At 38.4% G+C, this 6,539-nt stretch overlaps 1 long non-coding RNA gene across 1 annotated transcript; it reads left to right on the forward strand.

Annotated features, from left to right (window-relative positions):
• Positions 1 to 551: 551 nt before the first annotated feature.
• LOC141918955 (uncharacterized) lies at positions 552 to 4,461 on the forward strand. The gene is made up of 2 exons (XR_012621849.1): positions 552 to 2,159; positions 2,481 to 4,461. It is a non-coding gene; the product is annotated as an uncharacterized LOC141918955 (long non-coding RNA).
• The last annotated feature ends 2,078 nt before the right edge of the window (positions 4,462 to 6,539 follow it).

A 6,539-nucleotide genomic window follows, 5' to 3' on the forward strand; every position in this document is an offset into this window, starting at 1 on the left:
CCTTGTATCTTGGGCATTGACTACCTCAAGAGGGGGTATTTCAAAGACCCAAAAGGATACCGATGGGCTTTTGGTGTGGCCAGTGTGAACACAGAGAAAGTCAAACAGTTGTCTAATCTGCCTGGCCTCTCGGAAGATCCTTTTGTTGTAGGACTGTTGCGAGTTGAAGAACAACAGGTGCCAATTGCTACGAGGACCATGCACCGACGGCAGTATCGCACGAACCGAGACTCTCTGGCTCCCATCCAAGAACTGATCCGTCAACTGGAGACCAAGGTGTCATCAGTAAGACACATTCGCCTTTTAATAGCCCAATGTGGCCAGTGCGGAAGTCTGACGGAGGGTGGAGGTTGACAGCAGACTATCGTGGCCTGAACGAAGTGACGCCACCACTGAGTGCTGCTGTACCAGATATGTTAGAGCTCCAATATGAACTGGAGTCAAAGGCAGCCAGGTGGTACACAACAATCGACATCGCCAATGCATTCTTTTCAATTCCTTTGGCAGAAGAGTGCAGGCCACAGTTTGCTTTCACGTGGAGGGGTGTCCAATATACCTGGAATCGACTGCCCCAGGGGTGGAAGCACAGCCCCACTATTTGTGATGGACTAATTCAAACTGCACTGGAAAAGGGTGATGCCCCTGAACATCTACAGTACATCGATGACATCATTGTGTGGGGCAACAAGGCAGAAGTGTTCAAGAAAGGACGAAAAGTAATTGAGATTCTTCTGAGAGCTGGGTTTGCCATAAAGAAAAGCAAGATCAAGGGACCAGCACAGGAGATTCAGTTCTTGGGAATAAAATGGCAAGATGGACGCCACAGGGTTAATTCTACTCAAAATTATGCCTCCTCAGAGTGCTATGAGTGATAGTTTCTTGGTGCTTGAGGCTATAGCCAGAAAACTTGAGGTGTAGCAGGTAAGTCTCCCTTTGTTTGTAAGTGGGAATGGTGTCGGGCTGTCATTGTCACTTGATGTATTTTCTTTCTTGGTAACAGGCAGATGCTGGAATAAGCCCACATGTTTTCCCCTCAGCTCGTCCAGGCTCAGCCACTAAAGATGCTGGAGCAGGGATGAGGCGGTCAGGCTCCTGTGAACGGTGACTGCTTCCAGTCCTTGTGTGGTACCATGTCTGCTGCCTCCCGCCATGGTTCCCAAGGGACGTACGGCTCATTCTGTAGTGCTGTTACTTCCTTTAAGGATCTGTTCCTAAGATAATTCTTCAGTTCCCTTTCTCTTATTTTTCAGTTATTATTCCTTATTCTCATTGTTCTTTTACAGGGCTGTGTCAAACTATACAAAACCCATTACTGTTGTATGGTTTTACAAAATATTTTTTCAGCTACATTTGAATTTTATTCTTTCCTTCTACCATTTGTTTGTGGTCTAATTTTTTTTAATGGCAGGGTAATATTTCTTGATGTATTAACAGTCCTCCTCTAACCAGTCAGAGTAGCGCATATTCATTTTGTTGTAACACTTTTGCTCTGCTTCCTTAATTTTTTTGTTTTTGATTGTATTTTAATCCCTTTCCCTTTGTCCCGCTTTTGATGTTATTTAAATTTTGAGCTGTCCGTTGTAAACAGTTGTCTATTATGTTGTTAGTCTTTTGTTTTTGAGGAGCTGTAATGGATTATTTATGCCTCCTATGTATCTCTGGGACTCTCTGCTTCTACTTTTTCCACAGAAGTAGATTTGAATTCTGTTTTCACTTATTTCTGAATTATTTTCCCCACATGTACTTGAAATCCAAGAGGCTCAAAGTCTTCTGTTGTATGGGTTCAATGACAGTACAGTATCTCTTGGTCAGCAACCTTTGTTACTTTTCAATTCCATACCTTTCTCTATTAGTAAGAGGTTATTTAGAATTTATTTTCCTTTTTATGGATTTACCATACTTATATTCTGCAACTCCCCCTTCAGCCATAGATTCTTTCAGTATTAGCCTTTTTATTAAAGAAACTGAAAGCTTAGAATTCAGCTAGCGATTGTGAACATGTAAACTCTGATTTGAATTTTTGGTTCTTCTGTAGGTTTGTGAAATCTTGGATCAAATTGCTAAACTTGTCAGAGGGTACTATGCAAGTTGAGCACAAACTAAAGCACTTTGAATTCAGACGATCTTTCTTAGTCTCAATTCCTCACCTGTAAAATAGGGTGAGTATTTCTAAACTTTGTAGTCAGACTTTATGGCTTTTAAGCAAGAATTCTTCTAGGAATTTATACTAAATTTATACATCTGTTGTGTCCTCTAAAACCAATTCAGGGATTTTTGATTTGCTGATTTTCCCTTTTTTTTTAATGATTGTGCATGTAAATCTGCTAACAGGACTTCTAAATGATTTTTTTATTTGCCTTGTAAAATGTAGGGCTTAATCCGTTATCAAGCGTTCAGTACATATTTGTAAACTACAGGCTAGAACTAAAATACTGTATTTGTATCACTACTTTTTTTTTTTAACTGTTGTAAATTCACAGGGAATTGTGAAGAGAGGTGAAGTTGTGTTCGAGGCTGCCAGAAGCCGCAGAATCCCAATCCTGATGGGAACACCTGGAGGTGACCAGAAGAGGACAGTGCAGATTGTTGCCGATTCCATCCCCGACTTGCCTGACCTGGGGCTTATTGACAAGGAGCTGGCAACCAGTGGAGCTGGAAATCCCAAGGTAGAACAGATGATTAGAGACTCTACTAAAGCCTTAAGCAACTTGTCACTGCAATGACAACTTACTGCATTTTAGGAAGCAGCTTCCTGGTTTAGGAGCAGGAAGTCTCCACATCGTTATCAGGGTTAATATAGCATATTTAAAAAGGACTCAACGTGCCAGTAAAATAACAGAGTAGAGATAATATGCAGTCACAGAATAATTGTGTCTAATTTCTGAAGCTATCTTGAGCAAAGGCAACAAGTCCTTCTAAGGTATTTGAGACATACACTCAGGGGTACTGTCTTTCAGTTTATAATATTACTGTAGAAAACTCTAATTGCTTCTCTTATTGTTATGGGTTGTCTGTTATGTTGAAAGAACTTGTAGCTGGTATCCAAAGACTGTCCCAGACCTATTTCAGATGATGCAGTTCAGACTGTGGTGGGAGAAAGGACTAAACTACTGGCCTTTTTTTTAGATACTGCATTTTATTGATTGCTTTTTTTATTGCAATATTGTTATAAAATGGGTTCTGTGCGGGCTTCAACTGTCAGTTCAATACTAAAGTTCAGTGCAATACTATAAAAAACAGTTCAGTTGGTAGGCTTTTTAAGCCATAGCCTATTAGAATGAAAGTTCATTAATTTATACTTTATTCCTGTTGTTGATAGTGACTTAAATCCTGCTTATAAACACCTTGAGAAATAAAATATGAACTGCCTTTGGCTCCATATGCAAATGAGCCATAAGGGCTCAGCATTAGCAGTCTAGTTTTTGCCTCCTGCATATAAAAGGCAATAGTTACTTGTAAATCACAGAGTAAAGAAACTACAATAAAATGAAAACTGGTTTTAGAGTTCTGCAAATTCCCGCAGAAAACCTGTAGAACTATAGGGTATCTTTTATTATTGCCAGCTTGTCATGTATAAAACAGGGAAGAGTAAATCTTGATTTTTTTTTTTCCCCCCCAACTAGTGCTGTGTTTTTCACTTGCCTGAAGAGTAACGGTACTCATAGTTGCAGTCATAGTTTGTAACCAAATTGTTCATATTTACAGATAAAAATACAGTGAAATTTCTACATTAAGTTAATGTGCTAACTTTATATGGGAGCTTCTAGGAGGACTTCGGAACAAAATAGTGTATTCAAAAGCAAATTCAGTACACTAACTGTAAAGTTTGGGTTTATTTAAGCTGGTATATTTTGCATTAGGTACTGTTTGTAGCATTGGGTTGTAAACATACTAAACTGTATATTTTTCAAGAGCTTTTTTAAATTCCAAGTATTCACTGGTTTGTAGTGTAAGTTTCACGTCATATTTAGGTTTGAGCCTTTCTATGAAGGAGCACCAGTATTTTCCTTGCAGTAGAATTGGTGTGTAAGCTGTTTAAGGAATGTTTAATTCTAATTAGAATACTTACCTCACTTAGTGTTAATTTTTAGATTGGGCTTTGTTGATTGTAAGAACTTGCATAATTGCTATAAATATCTGCTTTAAAACAGATTTGACATATTGCACTAATCTTGAGTTGTAACACTGTTATTGAAAAGCACTTTTAAATTTCTTACTAGAAGGACCATCAGAGTACAACTAATGTTGAGATTTATTTTTTCTATACTGTCTGATGTTACTGAAAGATGTTGTTATTCTTTCATATATTTTTTATAAAATTATAAATTACATTTCTATAAACTAAAACCCTGTCATAGTACCATATGGTCTTTTCCAAAACATTTTCTGTTTGTGTTAACATGTTTATATTTTATATTATTTTCCATTGGTGGAGATTAAAATGATGTTGAACAATGCTGACTGACTTTCACTTTCTTTTCACTTCCCGTGTATCCTGGCTGTCAAAAACTTCAAATGGAACAGTTTATTGGAAAGACAAGGAGATGTGTTTTTCATAGTTAATGTAACTGATACTGCAGTGAGTCTTAAGGGTGAGTAGTACAAGGTTTGTCAACGGCGAATGACTTCTCTAAGAGTTAATGTGTTGACCTCTTAAGGTGAGCTTGGAAGTTCTGTATCCAAATACTTTTTAAGATGTCATCGTAAGGGGTTAAAGTCACTTTATAATTCCAAGTTATGTGCCATTACCTATGTTGTTGAAAGTCCTGTTTTAATTATTTTATTGTTACAGGTGTTAAACTGTAAACTAAGTGTCTGTTAAGCTGCGGTAGTTTGTTAGAGGTCTTTTATAGATCAGCATCTCAGAGAACCAAACGTTTGCAGCAGAGCCTGCTTGTTTTCAGACTCACCTGTAAAATTTGTGATTGTTAAGCAACAGCCACACTGACTGCATTTTCAGTGTTCATTGTAAAGTTAGAATTGGTGAACAGGTAACTCCTCCTTCGTACTTTTCAAAAATTTTGATTTAGTGTCATATTTGACTTGGTTGTTAAAACCAAAATATTAATTTCTACACATTAACAAACTGGTCCAAGATAAATGTGTACTATGTTTCAAAAAGAAGTGGTGAAACCATTTCTAAGTTGAATTTAGACCACAGATACTGTACGATTCACAGTTCAGCTTTATTGAGATTGCCTGGCTGTAAAAGGAAGGAAATTGATGTAACATGTCCTTGGATCCATTTATGTTTAAGGGGAAAAAACCCCAGTTATTCTTTCTTAAGATGGAATAAATCAGTGATCATTAGGCAAAGTTCACTGAAAATTTCATCATGGAAACCTTGCCTTGACCTACCACCATCAAAATTTTTAGCTTTGACAAGAACTTTTGTGGAACACGAAGACCTATGAAAGTCTCCTAGGAGAATGCCATGTAGCCACAAACTTTATGGGGGAAAAGGGTTTTGTTGGTTTTTTTTTAATTGCAGTGGTAACTATAAAATCCTCCCATAATAGGAAGGAGTGTTTCAGAACTGATGCCCTAACTTACAACCAAAAAATTATCTCGAGGAAAGATCTAGTAGGTCTTGTCTTTCATAATAAGGCATTAGTTTGACTCAAATTACTTAGAAAACAGAGAGGATTGTTCAATAGCTTATAGTTAATGTATGAACATGCATTTCTTGCTAGTCATCCATGAGTGAAATTTATTTAAAAAATAAACTGAAAAGTTGGTGTTTTCGTCTATTTGATTTGACAGTTGGCGCATCGAGCTCCAGCCCCCCTTGCCTCTCTGACAGCTGACACGCAGTGTAGAGCTTGGCACTGGAAACACTGGGTGTTGTGCTTACACTGGCTAAATCCTAGCTTTAGATGGTAATAGCAATCTCTTTCATGCTGAAGGTATGATTTTTTTTTTTGTTTGTTTGTTTGACTTTGGTGTTTTCATTGTGAAGTCCCAGACTTGTATCATGAATACAAGGAAGAATTTGAGTCACACTTTTAACCGTTGAGCATGCCTTCATTCATCCCCTGATGACATCTGTACTTTGTTGAAATCCCCTTTGCAGTTCCCCTTTGTTATCTCCAAGGTTTCTTTGGTCTCCAAGGCCCGCTCAGGACTCCTCCGCTCCCATTGCCGAGCTCTCGTGAGGGCTCTTTGAGCTCCTTTTTTCCATTTGGAACCCTTCCTGCATCTGCATCTGTTACCCCAGTCGGTCTTTCTGTCCTCCCATCCATTCGGTGCACCTCCATTGAGTTCCCCGGCCCCCTGAGGACATCTCTACTTTGTTCGATTCCCTTTTGAATTCGTTGCATCCCCGAGACTTCTTTGGTCTCTCTAATCCCCATGACAATGCCTCTCGTTTTGCCAGAACCTTTTCTGAAACCATCTTTGTGCTCCAGAGCCATCTATTTGTTTTCCATCTTATCACATGTCTTTATTTGGTATCTGGTATCCCAAAGACGTGTGTCGTCAGCTTAGATCTCTTCCGGAGTTTTTCAGAGAAGAGGATCACCTTCATATGTTATCGATAA

This window comes from Strix aluco, unplaced genomic scaffold, assembly GCF_031877795.1.
Source record: "Strix aluco isolate bStrAlu1 unplaced genomic scaffold, bStrAlu1.hap1 HAP1_SCAFFOLD_96, whole genome shotgun sequence".
In the NCBI taxonomy this organism is placed as follows: Eukaryota; Metazoa; Chordata; class Aves; order Strigiformes; family Strigidae; genus Strix; species Strix aluco.